The following is a 14256-nucleotide window of genomic DNA, read 5'->3' on the forward strand; positions in this document are numbered from 1 at the left end:
AATATAGAAGGCCACACATGCTCTTTTTCAGCCTGAGAAAGAAAATCCCACAAATGCCTCTCGCCCTGCATGTAATGAAACTACAAATGAATAAATACAAATTTGCTGACCTTTCATGACACCCCAAATCAGCTGCCTCACTGTGCCCAGCTGACTACATCCAACACTTTCCTCATTGGGGATAGGCAAGTTATCAGAGAAACTTGTCCACCATTACTTTTCATTTCACTGAAGAAACCCATGATCAGTTTCCATGAAATCCCAGTGTTCACCAGGCCAAGGTCTGGAACCCACATTGGATTGTCACCACCATCATTTCCAGCTGGGTTAGAGATATCAGAGAAGTTCATTCCAGTCCCGTTTTTGCTAAGAACCCTCATTTGCCTCATTGAACCAGTTCTTGGAACAAACCATCAACCTGCCATTTAGCCTGCAGAGCTACAAAACTTTTCAAGGGCTGGTTCATTCATTGTATTTACGAAATATCCTAAGCACCCCATAACTAAGGAAGGCACATGTCTGATAGTAATTCTATTATTATTATTATTATTATTATTATTATTATTATTATTATTATTATTATTATTACAGTGGTACCTCGGGTTACATATGCTTCATATTACAGACTCCGCTAACCCAGAAATAGTACCTCGGGTTAAGAACTTTGCTTCAGGATGAGAACAGAAATTGTGCTCCGGCGGCGGCAGTGGGAGGCCCCATTAGCTAAAGTGGTACCTCAGGTTAAGAACAGTTTCAGGTTAAGAACAGACCTCCGGAACGAATTAAGTACTTAACCCGAGGTACCACTGTATTATTATTATTATTATTATTATTATTATTAAATAGTTTTTATTAATTTTCCTTTTAAACATATATAATCACATCGTTATTATCCACTTTACTTCTTTGGCTCTTTGGAGCCTGTTGACGTCCTTCCCTCCCACCTCTTGGCTTTCAAAAGTAACCTTTATATCACAGCATTTTATATATTTTCCAATTCTACTATAACTCATTACAAAATACCTCAAAATGTAATAAATGTAGAAAAGTAAAACATTTCTCATTACAAGTCTTCAGATAACCCTGCTAGTGTTGTTAATTGCTTACAATGGTCTTTCAAATACTGTATACATTTACTCCAGTCTTTTTGGAATACTTGATCGTGCTGGTTTTGGATTTTTCCCATCAGGTTCGCAGTTCCGCAAAGTCCATCATCTTCATCCACCACTCTTCTTTCGTAGGTACTTCTTGTTGTTTCCAATTTCGGGCTAAAAAGGATTATTGCCGCTATTGCATACATGAACAGTCTTTTATCTTTTTTTGGAATCTCTTCACCTATTATACCCAGTAAAAAGGCTTCTGGTGTGTTTTTTTAACAAAAGTGTTTTTAAACATTTTCTTTAACTTATTCTATATCATTTCCCAGAAAGCCTTTACCTCTTTACAAGTCCACCACATATGGTAAAAAATACCTTCCTTTTCTTTGCATTTCCAACACTTGTTAGATCTTGGTCTGATAGCAATTCTTTATTGTCAAAAGCGCACACTTACAGCAACTCCTAAGGTGCCCCCAATACATAAGCATACACGTTTCTAGAGCCTAGGCAGCTGTTCCCGGGTCCATGCCCTACAGAGCAGTTGCAGCAACAGAGGGAACATGCCCCCCACCTCAACTTAAGTGCCCTCATCGGATGGGGTGCTTCTGGTTGTAAGAGAAAGTAGAGTGGGGGTTTGACTTATCTGTCCCTTGCCAGAACAGCCTTTTCTTCTGTGTCCTCACTTCCGCCTCTGGCTGCTCTGACTCATCCTCTTACCCCATCCCTGGCTCCTGCCTCAGGAGCATAGCTGTCAACTTTTCCCTTTTCTTGGGAGGAATCCTATTCGGAATAAGGGAATTTCCCTTTAAAAAAGGAAAATGTTGATAGCTATGCTCATGAGTGGCACCAAACCCCATAAATCGCTGGTCAGTCCCCGGCCTCCATGCCTCAGACGCACACTCATCAGAGGCCTGCCTGTCCCTGACACAAAGTGAACTGAAGGCTTGTTTTCTCTGCTTTCTTTCTTTTATTTTGTTTTGTTTTGTTTTAACAGTACAGTGGTACCTCGGGTTACATACGCTTCGGGTTACAGACACTTCAGGTTACAGACTCCACTTACCCAGAAATAGTACCTCGGGTTAAGAAATTTGCTTCAGGATGAGAACAGAAATCGCGCAGCAGCAGCGGGAGGCCCCATTAGCTAAAGTGGTGCTTCAGGTTAAGAACAGTGTCAGGGGTTCAGGAGCAGAGGCACAGGAAAGGGAGGAAACAGAGAGCGAGGGGGAGGAATCCGAAGGAAATATGAGCGATGACAGCGGCCCGAGATCTCCGAGTCTTTCCAGTGAATCGGAAGATTCACAGAAGGGGGCGCCAGTGGTCAGAGCAAGGGGGTGCCTAGGGGGACACCCCAGGAAGAAGGGACCAGAGGGGACTCAGAGAGCAGCAGTTGGAAATCGGGGCCAGCTTCCCCACCAGAGCACAGTAGGGAGGAGGGGTCCCAGGTATCGGGATCAGAAGGCTCGCCGCAAGCGGGAGGGCATGAGTCAGGATTGGCCACACCCCCATCGGGGAGCGAGGAAACGGTCAAGAGGAAAGTTGAAGGTTGGGCGCGCGCGCCAAGTTCAAATCCACAGGAAGGCGGCACAGTAAGCAGCCCGGATAGGGAGCCAGGTGCTAAAGCCCGCCGCAAGGAGGGAGAAGAGTCCGGGGGGTCAGCGTAAGAAGAGTCCAGGAAGGAAGAGACCACGGGGGGCAGAGGGACCCAGAGGAGGAAGGAAAGACGTAAGAGGTGGAGTAAGGCTAGAGTATTAAGTTGGTGTACAGGAGGCGGAGACTCAGACGGAGCTTCGCCGGTCTAGCTTCTAAGACGTGGAGCTGCGCGCTGCGGCTTGAAAATGGAAATTGTAACTCAATAAAGACTTTTGTACAGTGTTGCCGGCTAGCGTGGTCCTCTGTGAGCTGGGACCTGGAAGCAGCTCTGACAAACAGTTTCAGGTTAAGAATGGACCTCCGGAAAGAATTAAGTTCTTAACCCGAGGTACCACTGTATCTCTACCATGCCAGGTATAAACGCTTTTAAAATGGCTCGGGACCACACATTATGTTCTGTGTAGTTTTATGCACAAATGGCCATCAAATGTACAACAAAATGGCTGCCCCTTACAATATCACAATCTTCACAAAAATGCATCCTTGTGAGGTGATAAATTTACAGGATAATGGTGCAGTAAATGCCTATAGATGGTGCTCATAAATGCCTATAGGGTGAACACACAATATTGCCAAGTTTAAATTCTAGCATCTTACGCCAAATGACATCAGTTACTTACAATCTCCTCCTTCACTCTCCTTGTGAAGGGTTTTGGCTATCTGCTTATGATAGCTTCCCTGGCAAACTTGAAAGAAATCTATCTATTTGGATTAAAAGGGAAAGTTCCTGAGGTAAATGTAAATGATTGCTGCTATCAGTGTTATATTTATTGATTTCTCTGGAACTTATAACGAAGAGAGACAGCTCTGGTCAAAACAGGTGCATCTTATGATATTTCTCTGGCTTTGGAATGATTCATTGGGTGAATGAGCTACCAAAAGGAAAATCAACACAAATAATTCTACATGGAAGAGAAAAATAGCAAATAGGGTGGGGCGCAGAGAGATACACTGGGCTGAAGCCATATCAGCAAGTAAATTCCTTTCACTGCCTTGTACAAAGGAAACTTTTGTGGGGGGGGGGTGTCCCCACTACTGAAACATGAGGGAGAGGGTTAAAATAATGATTTAGCTTTTTCTTCCCAACTGCATTGTAATACAGTGGTGCCTCGCAAGATGAAAATAATCAGTTCTGCGAGTCTCTTCATCTTGCGGTTTTTTCGTCTTGCGAAGCAACCCTATTAGCGGCTTAGTGGATTAGCACTATTAGCGGTTTAGTGGCTATTAAAGGCTTAGCGGCTTAGCGGCTAAAAGGCTATTAGCGGCTTAGTGGCTTAGAAAAAGGGGGGAAGCGAAAAAAATCGCAAGACTCGCAAGATGTTTTCGTCTTGCAAAGCAAGCCCATAGGGAAATTCGTTTTGCAAAGCGCATCGAAAAACGGAAAACCCTTTCGTCTAGCGGGTTTTTCGTCTTGCGAGGTATTCGTCTTGCAGGGCACCACAGTATCTTTATTTCAGAAACCCCAAAGAGATTGGCAATGGGATATATTGCGATTATAAATATTCTCAGTGCCGTGCTCTGTTAGAATATTCTGCCAACTAGAGCCATCAACTTGGAGCAAATCAGTGGCAATCATTCTATTCTATAAATCTTATACTGTTTGGCACTGAAATATATATAAGTGCTTCAAGTGATAGGGGGGGGGGTTCTGTGCACAAATGCTTTGAACCAGCCAGGCACTTTGCGTTAGTATACAGTTGACTTAAATTCTGTGAAAGAAAAATCAGAATTATACAGCCAAGATCTAATGTTTGTTATAGGAGTATTAGGCAAATAATAATAATCTTAATTTATGCAGTCATGGTTGTCGATATTTCTTTATTGGAAGGAGTATGTTGGTGGAGTATAGTTTATCGTTTCCTTTAGCTGCCATACACACAAAATCAAACTCCTTTCATGTTCTCCATTTTATGCTTTAGGCTACAGCTTTATAATCTATAATCTACTACAGTAGGCAATCATTCTGAAAGGTGAGACATAGCTTAATCCTCCCTGCAGCTCATCCTTTCACTCTTTATACGGTTCAGTAATTTTAGATGTTACAGCTAATGTCCAAAATCTGGTGAATATTGACCATCTTCCCAGCTGAATTTCACAAGGACCTGAGAGCTCAGCAATACACTAGTGAATGTTGACAGTCATCCAAATGGGATTGTCAGCATTCATTGGTGTAAGACACCCCAACCAGGAAATATATGTATTTGGACATCCTTGAAATTCATCTGTTTTTATTGTGAATGCAGGTTTATAGTAAGCCACATGTTTCACATGGGGAAAACTATCTCCCTGCCCCCATATCACCCACAAATCTCATGAGCTGTTGCCAGTCAGTGTAGACTAGGGCTCGGCAATATATCAATATATTGTTCAAAACTGGTTTGAAGTCTGTATTGTGATATTGGTTTCATAGTTTTTGACCTGGCAATGTATCACGAATCATGTTAGGGCTGGGAGATATATTGTCCAAAACTGGCTTCAAGTCCATATCATTATATTGGTTTCATCATTTTTGACCTGGCAATATATTGCGAATCATAATATGTGTGCATGTGTGTGTGCTATGCAAAAATCACAATGTGGGAAAAACCATGAAGCCAGTCAATGCCTCTACATAATTCCATCCTTATTTTAGACACTGTGATATATCAGTATATTGTGGTGTTTAGCTGGTGATATATTGAGATGTTGAAAACCAGATATTGCCCAGCCCTAGTGTAGACCAGAGGATCTTTTTTCCTCCAATTGAGGATCACATTCCAGACCATGTGTTGAGAACAGCATGCTGGGTGCTGAACAAGCTGGCTCCAGCAGCAGCAGATGCCACCTTTTCTTTCTCCGATTTCCTTTATGTCACCCCCTTTTCATTATGTCTCTTTCTGACACCTCCTTCTCTCTCCCTACACAGCAGGGACAGATTGTATGGATCTCTGGGAAGAGCAATCGCTTCCAGAACACCTTTGAGATTCTTCATTTGCCCACCCCAATGTCTGCAACACTGGGCTAGATGTACTAATGGCCTGATTAGGTATAAGGCAGCTTCCTGTGTTCTTAAATATGCGCACATTCCACTTGAAATATTTAATTAAATGTGACTTCAATGTACTAAATATGTGGCTTGGAGGAAGATTGCTTTGTTTTAGTGAACTGCAGAGAGCTGAGTCTAGGAATACACACACACACACACATTGCAACACACAAACATTCTCTCTCTCTTTTGCTCTTTCTCCTTTACATGAAAACCTCTCTCTTTGAGATGAAATCATTGGAAAGTTCCCTGAGCTGAAGTGAGCATCCTCAGGAGACCATGCAAGAGACCTAGACTTGCAGCGCGCTATTGATCAGAGAGATGAACAAGCTCCAGTAACAAATCCTACGGAAAGCTCACCACTTTTTCTGAAGACCTTTTCAAACCCCACTCTAATCACTGGGTAGAAAGCAGTAAATTAAAGCAGCAGGTTCAAGCTTTGGAAAGCTTTAACAGGCAGGGTGCAGCAGGAAAACACACAGGAGGTTGAGTTATTGTATTTTGTAACCTTCCACGTTTCCCTGCAAGCCATAAATTATGGAGGTGAACGTAAATAAGAATTAAATATCAGAAGTGTCTTTCTTCTTCTGTCCTTTTGATTATACCACTATTTTATTTATGGCTCCCATAAGAAAACCAAACTTCCATTATGTGCTATTTCTTCTGTAAATTGTTAAAAGAATCACAAAAATGAAATACTTCACAGCAGGTTTTTCCTCTATTGCTGTTTTGCCCGCAATACTGCTTCTCCCTCCCCTTTTTGGAAGCTTGTAATTTTTCCCCTCTGATGATAGAGAGGACAATATCTTATTATAGTTTACCTTGCTGTCAAAAAGCATGCTGCTGCCTCTTAAAAATCAAAAGTCAAAGCTGCAATCTCTAGGCTGAGGCATTTGACTACGATTGGAACATAACAAAATGTTCTTGTTCCTCCAGGAACTCAAAGAAACAGTTTCAGAGCCTCAGTACATAGAACATTACCTTTTAAAAGTGGGTTTTTGGGGGGAGTGACACTGACTGCTTTCGGTTGACCAGAGGAACAATAAAATCTACCATCATGTGTATAATGCTTATACGCCTGAATTTATTCTGATGCAATTACTATACGGGTCCATCTGGACTTCGGTCACTTTGGAAAAGGAAACAAGGATGCTGGCTCCCCATTCTGATTTTACTGCGAAGCGGAGAGCCTCAATGGAGGCTGGCAAGGGATTTGATCGGCTGCCTGGGGAGGCTGAATAGGCAGCGGCAGTGACGGGAAAGCAGCCTGAGCAGGAGGGTGAGTTTTGTTCCCTAGAACCAGGCGTCACCATCACAGATGGAAAAAGACCCACCCTCCCCAACAGAGCATGTGTTTGCAATCTTGATATTCTCACAAGGGGAGAGAATCTCTTCAGTAAACATGGTGGTGCATTGTCTTTAAAAGCATGGCCGGAGGGTGGGAGAACTTGTTGGGACATGTTCGTGACTTCTGTCCAGTTCTGAACCTCATGCTCTGCTCCTGAATCATGACCCCCCCCCCTGAGTACTGTGTTTGCTGCTGAGCCCACTATTACTTGTCTGAATAAAGATCTTTCTTGCTTCCAAGCAAGAACCTCTATCTGTGTGTGTTTGGTGGAAGAGTATGCAGTCGTACCTTGGTTGTCGAACGCCTTGCGACTCGAACGTTTTGGCTCCCAAACACCGCAAACCCGGAAGTCAGTGTTCTAGTTTGCGAACATTCTTTGGAACCCGAATGCCCGACGTTGCTTCTGCGGCTTCCAATTGAGTTCAGGAAGCTTCTGCAGCCAATCAGAAGTCGCGCCTTGGTTTTTGAACATTTTCAGAAGTCGAACAGACTTCCGGAACAGATTCTGTTTGAGAACCAAGGTACAACTGTAATTGACGGGTACTGCCACAATAAAGGATTGCTTTCTTACAAGTTCAAAAAGAACATTAAGCAGCACTTGTAAATGATTATTTATTTTACTTGTGAATTGCTTCCTATGAAGCATCTCAAAGTGATTTCATAATATAGTACCAAAAAATTAAGCACAATTCTCAACAATCTCTCTTTCCTCTTCTGATATTATCAGATAACTGTGTCTGCCCTTGAAGCATATAGACTCTGCCTTTCTACTTTTTGCAGTTGTTCCGGGCTTCTCTTTCTAATTACCAAATCCCTGTCTCTACCTGATTCCCAACACAGTGGCTAGGATTGTTGACCCTCATCCATCCCAGTTTTTAAGAACCATCAGTGCTAAGCCACATCCTGTAACTTGCAGATAACTTTTACAGACATCAACAGCTATCATGCAGTACAAGGGGAGGGGACGGGTATATTTCTGCCCATTAAAAAATGCCAATGAGAAGTCCATTTCTGACATAAACACATTTTCTTTTTAAAAAAAATATTCAGTTTTTATTGATACTCCTTTTATTCGGGGGGGAAAAATCTGCATAGCCTATCAGCATTTGTTGAAATTTTGTAATAAGCTGTCGTTAGTTGCTTTTCTGCTGGAAATTGATTTGTACTTTCATTATTACAAAATTTCAGTAAATGCTGATAGACTTTGCAGATGAAAATAAAATAAGCATCCATGAAAACTGTGTGCATTTTTTTAACAAAATGTGCTTATGTCAGAAAGGCTCTTTTCATTGGCTCTGTTAATGGGCAGAAATATATCAGTTTTTTCCCCCATTGTACTGCATGATAGCTGTTGATGTGTGTGAAAGTTATCTGCTTTTGTTGTTAAATCTGTAGGTGGAATATGTTGGGGGCAGCGGGTCAGAATGGAAAAGGAAAAGCAAAATTTCAAATAATATTATCTCCTGGCATCTAAGTCAAGCATAGCAAGTCAACATACTTTTTTTCAAGAGTGAACTGCGATCAGAAAGTGAGTGTTAAGTAATGCCTGTGTTTTCATTTTTGCCATCACTTTGAGTTTGGTATTAAATATTACTTGTTCAGATGTCACATATTGATACAGAGTATATATGTCAGCATTTGGACAGGAACTAATTGGATTCATATCTCTGATATGTTTTCAAATTGCTGGGTCACATCTGGGTCTCCTGCTATAAATTCTTCACCACTGGTCTAAGTAAAAGGAATGTGACAGATTTAATACCTGGAATAAGTTATTAACTGCAAGAATGCATAAAACAGCATACTGTTGAAAACGGAGAAGTCTGTGTTGCCTCATTTTTAATTATAGGAAGAATTTCTTTGAGGATATTAGTGCTTGGATCAAGCTATGGTGTATTGAAAGCCAAGTAAAGAATGGTGAATTATATGAACTCACAGCATTTTGTTTTGGGTTATACTTTTACCATTTAAACACAACACTAAGGTGGAAGGTACTCGCACAATGTCCAAAGGAGATTAAAAATCAGGAACAATCTACTTAAATATTCCATTAGGCAAAGGGAAGAAATATCTATTGGAGGTTAAACATTCCAGAAACATTTGAACTTCACATGAGCTCCAGTGTCCTCAACAGAACAAAATCACGCTTAAATCCCATTTAATTCTGGGTTGGACTGTTTTTTCCTGTGTTCTGTATAGATTTTGCGTTGACTGTATTTATGGCCTTGCTTTCTTTTCTGGTGAAATTTATGGGGGTGCTTCTCATCTATAAAGCACTCAGGTGCCAGAGGTGCAATTTAAGGATGCCCTCCCTACAATTTGAATCACGTACGATTGTTCTTCAGGGGAATCTCAATTACTGGCCAGTTCATTATTTGTATGCACTGAACAACTATTGTTTAAAAATGCTTAAAGCTGAAATCCTAAGTGCACACATATCTGGGAAGAAGTCCATTGAAGTTTGTGGGACTTACTTTTCAGTAGATATACCAAGGATTAAAGCTGGTGTCAAGGTTGGATGGCCAGGCATCTGCTAAGGTCTCAGACTCATTTTGGTATCTTGGTATCTTGTCCAAAAACTGAAAGTGATAAAAAACAAAAGAATTTTAAAAATATTTTAAACAATTCCAATACAGATGCAGACTAGGAAAGAGCTCGACTTAAAAGGCTTGTTGAATGAAAATGATGTACCGTTGGTATTTAACCCCTAGAAAGTTAGCAAAAATGGATAAGACGGGTACAAATATCTGTTGGAAATGTAAAGAAAAAGAAGGCACCTTTTATCATATGTGGTGGACATGTAAGGTAATAAAAGCATTCTGGGAAATGATACATAATGAACTGAAAAAAAGGTTTAAAATAACTTTTACAAAAAAACCAGAGGCTTTTCTATGAGGAATTGTAGTTGTTGATATTCCAAGGGAGCAGAAAAGACTTTTTATGTATGCGATGACAGCTGTACAGATGTCATTAGCCCAGAGATGGAAAGAAGACAAAGTCCCTACCAGAGAAGAATGGCAAATTAAGTTGATGGACTATGCCAAAATGGCAAAATTGACTGGAAAGGTCAAGAACCAGGAAGACCAAAACTTTAATAAGGAATGGGGGAAATTTATAATTTGCCTTGAAGACCGCTGTAAGCAGTTGAAAACGTTAGCAGGATTGCAATAACACTTGTAACAGAACGAGAACTATGGATACAATGGAGTTATAAAAACTTGAATTATTAAAAAAAGTTGCAGTAGAAAAGGTTTAACAACAGAACCCACAGAGCAGAAGGTGGGAAGTCCAGAGATTCATGGGAATCTTATAACTTTGGATGTATTGTGGTATGATTACAAATTCAAATATATAAAACCAAATAATTTTAAAAAATAAAATTAAAAGACTTGTTGAAAGAGGAAGGTCTTCAGCCAGCGCTGAACTATATAATGCCATCTATACAAGAAGCTAATTTGGCTGAAGCTCAGAGCAGAGCATATGTTGTTGTTGTTGTTGTTATGTTGTGGTTGTGATCCTATGGCACCATTTCGTAGTTAAGCACTATCTAAAGCCAATGTCACTAACCACATTCATGAGCCACGGCACAAGATCAGTTGGTGTGATCATATCAGTTGGCATGAACATATCCATAAAATGCAGGTGATTAAAGCTTCTCAATCCCCCCTTTTAAAATAATAAAAACAAATCACTTTTGGCCTGAGAGCTTTTAACTTTGGGGATTTCTACTTGATTATGGTGAGTAGCTATTTTTATAGCTGATAAACCTGTGGTGCTTTTCAACAGTGATGTTCTCTCTGACACTTAGCAGAAACAACTGTTAAGCCAAAGATAAAAAGGTCAGGACAAGAGCACAGTCATTATATTTGCAATGAAAACAGTTATTTGCCGTTATAGACCCAAAGCAGCAACTTTTTTAAAAAAAGTTGAGATCTGTTGGCCCACAAAATGCATATTGTTAATAAACAGGTAAATGTTCCTGTTAGAGAAGTTTTAGAGCAGCTTTGAAATGTACCCAAAATGATGGTACAGAATGTGTGAGTAAGGCATACACCCCCTTGCTTTGCTTCTTGCAAGGGAAGGCAAACAATTTCAAACAAAAATTCTTATTTTTGCCCTACAGTTGAAGAATGCATATTTGGCCCTTGGGGAGATGTCACCTGACTTCCTGCTTCACATGAAACCAAAAGAGGTACATTTAATGGTGAAATCCTCTGTCACCATTAAATGGAAACACACCAAAGTCACCCCAAATAATTAAGACCCAGCTTCCTCCAAACAAAAAAGATTGATGTTAGGCTATAAAAGGGTTGGTTAAACACTTAATGTTGTCTAGACTACCACCTTTGTTTGCATTTGGGAGGTTGAATTTGAAAGGTTGTGTTTTTCAAAACTGTAGGGAATCAAGTATTACTAGCAAACAAAAAGCAGAGTAGAAAATGTGCACTAAGCTCACTAACTATGAATGGAAAGCCTAAATTTTAATCTTGAAAATAGCATAGCTTTGAGGCAGATTGAATCTGGGTTTCTTTTCATATCCATTTGATGTATTGGAGGTGATTTTCATGATGTCATTCTGAAAGCTAAATAAACTGTGTAGAAAGTTAACAAGCTGTGGTGGCAAGCAGTCTGTGTGGGATTATAGACGAGCTAATTTGATCAATTACTTTTCTTACCAGAAGTCTGTGGATGAGACAGAAGCCAGGGTATCCACTTTGGCAGATGAAGAATCAGCAGAGTCAACACATACCAAGAAGGTAATGAACGGTCTTTCAAACTTCATTTTTCACCCAGGGAGGAGAAGACAAGTCATCCGAGTTATGGTTGCTCAGAACAGCCGGAAAGATAACTATAAATAAATAAATAGACGAGTGCTAATCGTTGAAAAACCAAGAGAAATCATCACGTTTATCCCCATTCTCCTCTCTTCATACTGTGCTGAAATTTCATTATGGTGTCAAACACGCTCAAAATTTTAAAATCCCAAACAACTTCTTCCTTTGTAATTTAAATAGAGAAAATGCCATTTTAATTGCCACCAATGCCTCCTCTACAGCAGCCTCTTGGCCAGGCATCCCCAAACTCGGCCCTCGGGGTGTTTTGGGACTACAATTCCCATCGTCCCTGACCACTGGTCCTGTTAGCTAGGGATGATGGGAGTTGTAGTCCCAAAACATCTGGAGGGCCGAGTTTGGGGGTGCCTGCTCTTGGCAAATAAGAGGCATTGCTGGTCTCCCCCACCACACCCTTGTTTCCTATGTAGATCACTAATCCCTTCTTCCCTGGCCAGGGGTGTCACCATTTTATAGTTCGACTCCAGGACCAAAATGTCCTGTTCCCAGAGACTGACATTCAGAGGTAAGCTGCCTCTGACCCTGAGAGTAGCATACAGCACAGTCATCCTGACTCATGGCCATTCCTTTGAATTTGGGCTGGTTAGGATGCTCTCTAAAAGGTAAAGGTAAAGGGACCCCTGACCATTAGGTCCAGTCATGGCCAACTCTGGGGTTGCGGCGCTCATCTCGCTTTATTGGCCAAGGGAGCCAGCGTACAGCTTCCGGGTCATGTGGCCAGCATGACTAAGCCGCTTCTGGTGAACCAGAGCAGCACACAGAAACGCTGTTTACCTTCCCACTGGAGCGGTACCTATTTATCTACTTGCACTTTGACGTGCTTTCGAACTGCTAGGTTGGCAGGAGCAGGGACCGAGCAATGGGAGCTCACCCCGTCGCGGGGATTCGAACCGCCGACCATCTGATCGGCGAGTCCTAGGCTCTGTGGTTTAACCCACAGCACCACCCGCGTCCCTCTAGGATGCTTTCTAGGCTGGGTCAAATAGTGGGATAGGGTGAATTTTGGTACCTTTATATTACCCTGGATCTAGCAAAATGTTAGCTTGGCCTGGCCCAAAGTCCTTTCAGGGCTGGCATATGATATGTCATAGAATCACAGAGTTGGAAGAAACCCTGAGCATCATCTAGTTCAACCCCCTAGAATTCAGGAATAATGCAACTGTCCCTTATGGGGATCAAACCTGCAACCTTGGCATCGTCAGCACCACACTCTAACCAATTGACCTATCAACATACGTTCAAAGCAGAGAGACTCTTAAATGAGCCAACCATTCTAAAATTCAAAGTTCGGACCAATCTTGTACCCAAATTCTTTAGCCAGAGATTTGGGGGGCAGTTCTTGAATTAACTTCATGCCCATGTGGTGTCCTAGAAGAATTTTAACTTCAACTAAAAGCAGGCCTCGGTTGCATCATGCAGGTTTCATAGCGTTTTGCCCCCGGTTGCCATCATATCGTGCTATTTCTGAAGGGAGTTTTGTTCTGTACGGCAAATCCTTCAGTTCAGCAACCACATTGATTGGTGTTGCATAGGTTTTAATCTGCATTTGAGAAATAAAGGTGGTCTTGTTAGACACCCTATTATTCTTCCTTTCTTCGTTCCCATCACCTGCTGTTGCTTTGGCAAGGCAAAATGTAACTCAAATAAGTGCCTTTTCATGCCTTCAGCCTTCAGCAAGAAGGCTGCCACACGGCGTTCCTCACCATAGGTGGCCATCAGGTATGCAGCAGAGCTTATTAAGATACTGCTGAGTTTATCCCCTGTTGTCAGAACAAGGAACAGCTCAGCATCAGAATCAGCCCCTCAGTAATGAGCCATTCCTGGGTTGTCACAGACTTTGAAGCATTGAATTCTAACTTGAAGCTATTCACCACAGGCAGGCAGGCAGGCAGGCAGGCAGGCAGGCAGGCAGAAGCTTTCTGCCAGGATTCTCATAACATCCATCGTGTGGATTCTTTCATAAAGGGTTTTAATTGTATCAGCACCATCTACCTGCATGGAAAAGGGGTGATAATGGTGTCAGCTTCTCCTTGACAGGGAAGAGAAAATTCAATAAATACAGATACCATTTTCAGAATTTACCAGATGGTGCTACTGTGGATAGCTTTTTTGGTGAGGAGGGGGTTTCCTCCAGAATATAAGAACTGAAGAAATGCTAATAGTCAGCTGTAGCTGAGGATGATGCTTATTATTATTATTATTATTATTATTATTATTATTTAAAAGAATAAGTATCAGAGTGGTGAAGTTCCTACTATTGCATCCTGTGCCATGCCCTTAGTA

The 14256-nt window shown here is 41.4% G+C and overlaps 1 long non-coding RNA gene across 5 annotated transcripts in view; it reads right to left on the reverse strand.

Moving 5' to 3' along the window:
• LOC309514500 overlaps nucleotides 1-13512 on the reverse strand; it is a 43568-nt gene extending 30056 nt beyond the window's left edge. For 3 of the 5 annotated variants that reach the window (XR_014212007.1, XR_014212008.1, XR_014212009.1), the window contains exons 1-2: nucleotides 13278-13512; nucleotides 11797-11969 (exon numbers count right to left, since the gene is read on the reverse strand). This is a non-coding gene — a long non-coding RNA (uncharacterized lncRNA). Of the gene's footprint in view, nucleotides 1-8857; nucleotides 9700-11628; nucleotides 11713-11796; nucleotides 11970-13277 lie in introns of those variants that run through there. The other 2 variants (XR_014212010.1, XR_014212011.1) reach the window with 2 other exon arrangements.
• Between the last annotated feature and the right edge of the window lie 744 nt (nucleotides 13513-14256).

This window comes from Podarcis vaucheri (assembly GCF_965113315.1).
Source record: "Podarcis vaucheri genome assembly, chromosome: 11".
In the NCBI taxonomy this organism is placed as follows: domain Eukaryota; kingdom Metazoa; phylum Chordata; class Lepidosauria; order Squamata; family Lacertidae; genus Podarcis; species Podarcis vaucheri.